The following is a 9,232-nucleotide window of genomic DNA, read 5'->3' as shown; positions in this document are numbered from 1 at the left end:
TTTATTTCAGTTGTTCACAATGTGATGCACCATATGTGCAATTATTTACTGCGCAGTACATTTCATCAATCCAGTTTCAAACATACCGATAGGAATGCATATATTTGCTTGTTGTTAAGCCTATTATAGCTAGCATATGCCTCTTTTAAAGTTTTTTGATTGTTCGGTTGTTTGTAGTTAGCATATTATAGCTAGCATATGCCTCTTTTAAAGTTTTTTGATTGTTCGGTTGTTTGTAGTTAGCATATGTCCAGTTTCAAATGCTATCTTTGGTTGTTCATACTATGCCTTGTTTATTTCAGTTATTCACAACGTGATGTTCTATATGTGCAAGTATGAACTGTGCAGTTCAATTTCATCAGTACCAGTTTCAACAATACCACTATAAATGACTACATTTGGTTGCTGCATCTTGTAGTTAACACGCCTTTCTATTTTTATTTAACAATAACCAGTGTACTTAGACCGGCACAATACCAGTTTGAATGACTATGTTTGCTTGTTGTTAAATGTTAGGCCTGTTGCAGTTAGCACACCTTTCCACTTGTTTTGCTTTACTGGCGTGCTTAAACCTGCACACTGAAGCTATATTTTGGAGATTATTTTGTCTGCCATGTATAATTTTGGTTGATGTTTAGCCTGTTGTGCTTAACATGCTTCTCGATGTACCTACATAGGACAATTTTGGGAACGACTATTGTTTTCCATTGAGATTAATTTCATCCCATGGCTTATATCTACTCACTGTTCAGGATATCGGTAGCTGGTACCATATAGGCTGGCGACTGATAAGGGACTAATCGGTGAATCGGACTTTTAACTGGATATATCTCCAACCCATTTTTCGTTAGGTTAACTAGGGTCATATGTAATATATCTGAGGCTACATAGCAACATGCACTGTACTTAATGTCTAAATATGCAATCCTAGGCTACATAGCAACAAGGAAGAGTGTTACATTAATGTTCTAATGATGTCTAGATATACGGAGAAGAGCAGCAGCAACAACAACAACAACAACACAGCCATGTTTGGATACTCAACTTAGCTAGATGTTAGAGTTAGTTTCTAGCTCATTACTAACCCTGAACTAACTCCATCCAAAGAGTTGTTTGGATGGCAGGGTTAGATTGACAATAAATGCACTAGGAGAACTAGCTCCAATTAGCACCTCTTGGGTTGGATATTTTTTTGGGTGGGTTATAGATGCAACTAGCTCAAACTAGCCCTCATGTTTAGATATACTTTAGGGCTATTTGAGCCCAAACTAGCTCAAACTAACTGTAACCCATGGATACAGCAGCAGTTAATCAGCCAACAATTTGTAAGAATGCGCTAAACTCCTTCCGGACCATAATATAAGATGTTAATTCATCTAATATGTGAGTGTATTGGATGTTATAAGATACTCCCTCCGTTCCTAAATATTTGTCTTTTTAGAGATTTCAAATGGACTACCACATATGGATGTATATAGACATATTATAAACGAGTGTTGTACTACGTCATTGTGCAATTGTTGTTTAGTTTCTAATATTAACTTGGTGCTTTTAGGTACATATGTCATTGGGAAAGATCCGTGCTTCGACCCTTTCTGCGTATGGGGCAATGAGATATCGATGAACCAGCATCAAGTGAGGAAGCTGATAAAGATTGTTAGTAAAATGGGTCCAAAGATGGCAATTAAACTATTTGTTTACACTTTATCCAAGAGAACAGCGAACTGCAGGATGGTAAGTAAGAACTCTGCAGCCTTCTTTTTACCGCCCATAATGAGTTGTGTTAGATGACAATGTCTGAATCTTTTTCCTTTGCAGTGGTTACCAAAACAGTTTACTCAAGATTACTTCTCAAACTACATGATTGGTGGGCATGCAAAGGCTAAAGTGTTTTTACCAGAACATGATGATTATCTAGATGTTTACATGAAGACCGTGAAGGATGGGCGGTCGGCCATCACAAGGGGTTGGACTAGAGTCGTGTGTGCCTTCTGCATGGAGGAGGGCATAATATGGGCATTCCGCTTCACCTTGTTCAGCAACCAGAATATATTTCGCCTCTTTATTTACCGTCTTTAATAGTACAAGTATACAACTATGGTTCTTCATTCTTTATTTGGCTCTTATGTAATTCTTGAACATATGTACATATGAATCGAATAATGCATTGGTTGTTTGAACCTGATGGATATGAATAAAGTTGTAGCATACATTCAAATTCAAATCCAAATCCAAATCCGGTACAATTTGGAAAAAGCAGCAATTAAATTACGGTGAAATTACGCTCTCCAGGTTGTTACGGCACACGCGGTTGGTAAAACACAAACGTTTGCGATATGCACCATAATCTGAGACGGTTCACAGAGAGGAAACGTGTGCAAGCATGCACACAGTTGCCGTTTGCAAAGCGTGTGCGGTCAGACAATATCACAAACAGTGCGGGCAAACTAAACGTTTGTGTTAGTTGCCTTATCGTACATGCTTCGCAACCATGAACTGTTTCTGATGAAGTATGCATCGTAAACGTTGCACCACAGAATATCGTGTGCGATAGTTGTCGTGTACGACGATGTTACGACGGTCCGACGTTTCGTAATCTTGTCCGACACTCGTACGACGATTAGCTAATCTTCTTAACAGTGAACCGTTTGTGATGGGTCGCGCATCATACACGTTCTATAATAGTGAACCGTTTGTGATGGGTCGTGCATCGTAAATGTAGCACCGCAGAATACCGACTGCGATGGCAATCCAAGCAGAAACGAGTAGAAGTACTGTAGGGGCCCTATCCCAGAAGGTTTCTGGGTCGTGTGGGAAGGATCCCCCTATCGCCCACACTCCCTTGGCGACGGTTCCAAATGCCGTCGTGGAAAGGGGTTAAAAACCGTTTGTATAGCACCGACGCGCACCAGTGACCTATCGGAACCACGGAAAAAATCTCCGCATCTACATTGCGTTTGCTCCCTCCAAACTCCTCCCTTTACCTTCATGTGCAATGTTTTACATTCCGCTGCTATACTCTTAGACTTGCATATGTAGGTTGATTGCTTGACTTGTGCTAAGTTGCTAAAATCTGCCAAGACTTAAAATTAAGAAAATGCTAGATTGTTATTTGGTCAAGTAGTCTAATCACCGCCCCTCTAGACATACTTTTGATCCTACACAAGCCAATGCATAGAAGTCTATTTTTGCCTATTTAAATATGCATTTCAACACTTATTTGCATTCATTCTCAGTTCTGGAAATGGTTCTACAAACAAGAGAAGAGGTGGTAAAAGGGCAAAGTCTACCCGGTTCCTGAAGCATCTAAGAAGACTTCTGCTACCCATGATAGCCCAGCAAAGAACACAAGAAGCAAATGTCCTCCGTCGAAGAACACAAGAAGCAAAAAATGTCCTTTGGCGAAGAGCACAAGCAAAAAGAAGCTATGAACCTTGCTGTTTAGGATGATGCACAACTACATGTTATTTTGTGGAGCACTATGCATATGTGAACCTTGTTGTTTAGCTGATGATGTTGCTAGACTTGGTTGTACTATGTCTCAACTTGTGTGGAGCTGCTTTTGGGGTGGTCCATATGCATGTGAACTAGTTGTTTAGATTAGATGATGGATTTGATTCCTATGAAGTATTTTGTTGATATTTAGAATGCCTTAACCTCTTTACTATGCTGCTGGTCATGATGTTATTATTGCACTTACTTCTCATCTAAATATCGTGTAATTATGTGTGATTGTTCAATTTCCAAAGAGGTCATGCCAAATTTTCCTCTTTACTATGCTACTGGTCATGATCTTATTAATGTGCATACTTCTCATCTAAATATTGTGTAACTATGTGTGACGGTTAGATTTTCAAATAGGTCATGCCAAAATTTCCTCTTTACTGTGTGTTGCTCATAATCTCTAAATATTGTGCAATTATGTGTGATGGTTAGATTTTCAAATATATCAACCAAAATGTCCTCTTTAGTATGATGCTGGTCATGGCGTTAAGCAAAAGCAATATTTGAAAAAAAACGAGAGTGGAAAATGAAAAACAAAATAATTGGGGTCTGGTCTTTTCCCTGCTCTGTTTGGTCAAAACGTCCATTGACCTAACAGAACGAAAATGCCAAACAGAGACCGAGCCTTTATTTGAAAACTTCAAAATTCAAACTTTCCAGTTTCAAAAATTTCTGAAAATAAATACACATATACCTAGATACATAATGTGCATGTGCGCAAATTTTCAGGTTGAAATACATTAAAACGTGAGCTACACAAAAAATAAAAATCTAAGGCTTTCTAGCATATGTACTGTTCATCTTTAAAGTCCATGATTTTGTTTTTTGTTTTTTTGTGCTGCTCGCAACTCAAGGTATTTCATCCTGAAATTTTACATACACTTTACATCCTAGCATACATGTATATTTTTTCAAATTTTTGGGTATTCAGGGAAGCCCTTATTATTCCCAATAAGATTGCCCGATAATATTTTTTTTGAAACGAGGCAAAAGATTTGCCATTTTCATTGATTAAGAAGAAGAGAGTTGCCCGGTTAATTAGAGGAAAACCGGGCGAAAACCAAGATTATAAACCCCACATGGGGCACTCGTGGACGACTTGGCCACAAACGCCAAACAGTCGACCAAAGCGTCGATGACATGACAGCTCCGATTTTGCTGACGAGTTTCACAGGAGAAAGTTGCAAGCCACGCATCGACCTAGTCCAACGCAACATCCGGAGAGCACCGTCCACTGAAAACCGCCCTCATGGAGTCATCATTGCCGCAGTGGCCCTGCCGCCCGCAGCTCCGGCTTCTCTGTCACAGCCAGAAATCAGCATAGGCACACCCATTGGCGCACCGGACCTTCAACATCAGAAGGACAAGCCGCGACCCGGCTCTGCTCGCCACCATCGTCGTTGCCACACACATCACAACGCCACACCCACCTCGCATCACCGGTTGGCCACCTGCCAACGTGATGCCGTGTATGTCCAGCCCAAGGGAAGCGCGGAGAAGGATCATCGGTCTTCAAAGCAACGCCCCAAAGGGGGAAACGCCGCGGGGGCGACGTCGTTGCCCAACCCAGATGGGTCTAGGCTTTTGCCCGAAGAACAAGATCCGAGAATGAAGCGTGTCGAAGAAACACCACGGCGGCGCCATCAAGAAGGGAAACGACACCCGTAGGCGCCGCCACCGCCGGCCGGCAAGAGCCGGACAAACTTTCGCTCGGAGTAGACTTGACAGCACATCCCCACGCCACCGACGACAAAGCGCCGCTGGCCCGCACCGCCACTGGCCCACACACCTCCTGTGGGATGACGGCGTCACCACCACGCAGGAGCCACCAACCTCGCCGCCAACAAGCGCTAGCGAGCCAGACCCAGCCGCAGGCTAGATCAGGCAACCCGCCACAGCCACACTGCCGCAAAACAGACCAAAGACCAGAACGCCGAGCACCAGGACCAAGAAGGGGGGCTGCCACCCCGCCCAAACACGTCGGAGAGGACAAGCTGAGAGGGAGGGCTGCCACCCCATCCCGAACTCGCCGGAACGAGTTGCCGGGCCAAACCCGCGCAACCCATCGATCCGGCCATAGCCGCCCAAATCGGCGAGCCACCGCCACAGGACTGTCGAGGAAGCCTCTAGAAGCCGGCCTAGTGCAGATCCGCGCGGAGACGAGCACCTACATGGCAGAAGGGGAGCTGCCACCCCACCCTGGCCGCCGAAGAGGAGCCGTCGGTCGAAGGTCAGATCCGCGAGCCAGCCGCTGCACCGCGGAGAAGAAAGAGGCGCCAACCCCTTCGAATCGCCGGAGATGAGCGCCGCTGCGAGCAGTCGCTGGAACTACCGCTCAGTGTAGCCGAGGTGGACCGAGCCTCCCCCACCGAGATCTGCCGCCGCCAGGCGAGAACAGGGCCCTGCCGCCGCCGTCCGCCGCGCGAGCTTAGCTCGGCGGTGTCCTCCGGCGACGACGAGGGGAGGGAGAGCGACGAGGAGGGTAGCCGGCGGCGCGGTTTAGGTCTTCCGCCCGTGTCGCCAGGGTGGCGACGCGGGGGACGAGAGGTGGGGGGGACCTGTTTCTTTGCCCGATAATAGATTGATTCATCCAAAGCTCACCCTGCTTGTTCCGATCGCAATAGTTCGATTAATTCCTCAGGTGAAAAAACGACTAGTAAATTGCAATTCACTTTCCATGTTTCCTCGAGATGGCCCTCGCAGACCGTCCATTTCTCAAACGAAATATTCACGGGAGTAAAATGCACTGGCGGTACTTGAACTTGAGAAGAAAGCACACTTTGGTCATTGTACTTCAAAATACGACCAATACGGTCACTCAATATGCCTGCACGTGATTGTACGGTCACTGTTCACCGTACGCCACTCGTCGCCGCTCCATTTGACCACTTGTTGACCAATCCGAGGCGACAGCTGGCGTTTGCGGGGGTTCTCCTGGGCTTTTTACAAGGAAACCCTTGGCTGGCTCTGTAATTCCTCCAGCTCCTTGTCCATTCGGCTTCGATCATAACAAGAGGGGAGGAGGTGAAAGGGGAGGAGGGAAGGGCGATTGTCGGCGGCACCGCACCGGATCACCACCACCGGAGTCACCGCACAAGGGCGAGAGGGGCGGCGCAGGCGCGGCGCATCTCATCGCTGGAGCTGTTTCGTCGCGATGTTGCCTGTTCGTCGCCCCAATGGTGCTCCGCCGCCCAACTACAGTAAGCCCTCACATCGCCCCGCCATGGTTCTTGCGTTGTAAGCTACAGGGTCGAAATTTAGAGATGGGCATTGTGGATGGTGTGTTTGTTAATCAGATATGCCCATCTGTATTTTGGAGATTTGCCTAGGGTTTTCGACCATGATTTGGGGGTTTCTGCCTATAGGGTTTTGGGTTTGGAGAAGGTGGTTGTTTGTAGGTTATTTGGTGTTGTAAGGTGCTATATTTTGGTACATGTTGAAGATGTTGGTTGTATACGTGAATTACATACTGAAAGTTGGTACCTTGCATCTATTTCTTGCAGTTTATGTGGAACAAAAATTCTGAAACTCTTTTTTGCTCTGTTTTCATGTATGCAGACAAGCGCAGCAGGAAGTTTTCAGTGCAGTTTAACCATGGTGGTTATTTCCTTGGGCAAGGTACCAATCGTTCATATGTCAATGGTCATCAACTGTGGTACGATGAAGTAGATGCAGTTACTTGGTCTCCAATCATGGTTGAAAACCTAGTTGAATAGATAGGATATGAGATGGCAGGCAGGCTGAAGGTATATTACTGCATTCCCATTCTGTCAATCAATAGGAATGGGTTGAGAGAAATCAGAGGAGATAGTGACACAGATCAGATGCTCACATTTGTATCAATTGGGCATTACTCATTTAGTTTGTATCTTGACCATGAAGACAGTTTGAATGCTAACCTGACAGAAGATGATGTGGTCAATTTCCCAATAAGGCAGCTACCTCAAGTGTTTAGTCCTTCCAAGAGTAAACCAAATGAGCCAGAAATTGCAGATATTGATGTTGATACTGAAGATGCAAATGTGACACACCCAATTCCTATACAGGTAGTGTATCCTCCAGAGCATGCAGCAGATGATGGTGTAAGCAAGTATGTGAAGCTCCCTATAAATGACAAGAAAAGGGTGAAGGCAACTTGTGATGAGGATTGTACTTGGTACCTTTGGGCCTCTTATGATAGTAGGACAAAGTGTTTCATGGTCAAGAAATATGTACATGAACACACATGTACCAAGAAGTGGAAGATCAAGGCTTTCACTGCTCCTTTCTTAGCACACAAGTACCTTGAGAGCTTTAGAGCTGACCAAGATATGAATCTGAGGAACTTTTCAAGAGTAGTTCAGAAGGAATGGCATATGACACCATCTAGGATCAAGTTGCAAAGAGCTAGAAGGATAGCAATGAAGATTATATATGGTGATGAAGAGGCCCAGTACAATATGCTGTGGGACTATGGAAATGAACTTAGGAGAAGTAACCCAGGCAGCTCCTTTTTTGTCCAACTTGATGATAAAGCAAGGTTCTGCAAAGCATATATGTGCTTGGATGCTTGCAAAAGAGGTTTTCTTCTGGGGTGTAGGCCAATGATATTCCTTGATGGATGTCATATTAAGACTAGGTATAGAGGACAGCTTCTAACTACTGTGGGAATTGACTCAAATGATTGTATTTTCCCTATTGATGTTGCTGTGGTTGAAGTGGAGGACAAGCCCAACTAGTGTTGGTTCCTTGAGAGGCTTAAGAATGATCTAGGCATCATCAACACCAACCCATGGACTATTATGTCTGATAAACAAAAGTTAAATGATGTTCATGTTCATAACTTGCTGTAGATGACCTTATTTCATTTAGTTCAGTACCATATGAAGTAGTTGTTACTTATTTTGCAGGGCCTAATAAATGTTGTAGATGAGTTGTTTCCACAGTCAGAACATAGGTTCTGTGTGAGGCACATGTGGCAAAACTTCCAACAGCAATTCAAAGGTGATGTACTAAAGAATCAACTTTGGAAGATAGCAAGAAGCAACACTACTGTGAAGTATGAGCAGTACATGATTGAGATGAAGGAAATTAACTAGGATGCCTACAAATGGTTGCATGAGCTTGAACCTAACACTTGGGTTAGGGCATTTCAAAGTGATCTACCCAAGTGTGATATCTTGCTCAACAACAATTGTGAAGTATTTAACAAGTAAGAACCAACTGCTCTCATGTTCTCATATGCTATCTGGTACTCTATTCAAATATTTAGTGATGTGTCATTTACATGGACAGGTACATATTAGATGCTAGGGAGCTACCAATATTATCAATGTTTGAAAGAATTAAACAACAATTGATGCAGAGGCACTACAACAAGCAGATAGAAGGAGATAAGATGAAAGGAGACATATGCCCTAAGATCAAGAAAAAGGTTGATAAGCTAACTGAATGGGCAAACACCTGTTATGTTGATGGGGCTGGTGATGGAGTCTTTCAGGTTGGTGATAGAGGGACTGACTACATTGTTGACTGGCACAGTAGTGAGTGTAGCTGCAAGAGGTGGCAGAAGGGTGGCACACCATGTGTACATGCTATAGCATGTGCTAGACATGAGAGAGTTGATCCCCTCCTACTGGTGAACCAATGCTATTCTGTTGGGATGTTCAAGAAAGCATACAACAACATCATCTATCCCTGCAGAGATAAGACAGAATGGGAGAGGATGAATGGACCCCCAATCAAGCCA

The sequence above is a fragment of the Triticum aestivum genome, chromosome 6D (genome assembly GCF_018294505.1).
Source record: "Triticum aestivum cultivar Chinese Spring chromosome 6D, IWGSC CS RefSeq v2.1, whole genome shotgun sequence".
In the NCBI taxonomy this organism is placed as follows: Eukaryota; Viridiplantae; Streptophyta; class Magnoliopsida; order Poales; family Poaceae; genus Triticum; species Triticum aestivum.
The sequence above is the reverse complement of the archived record's forward strand: the minus strand, read 5'-3'. Positions refer to the sequence as shown.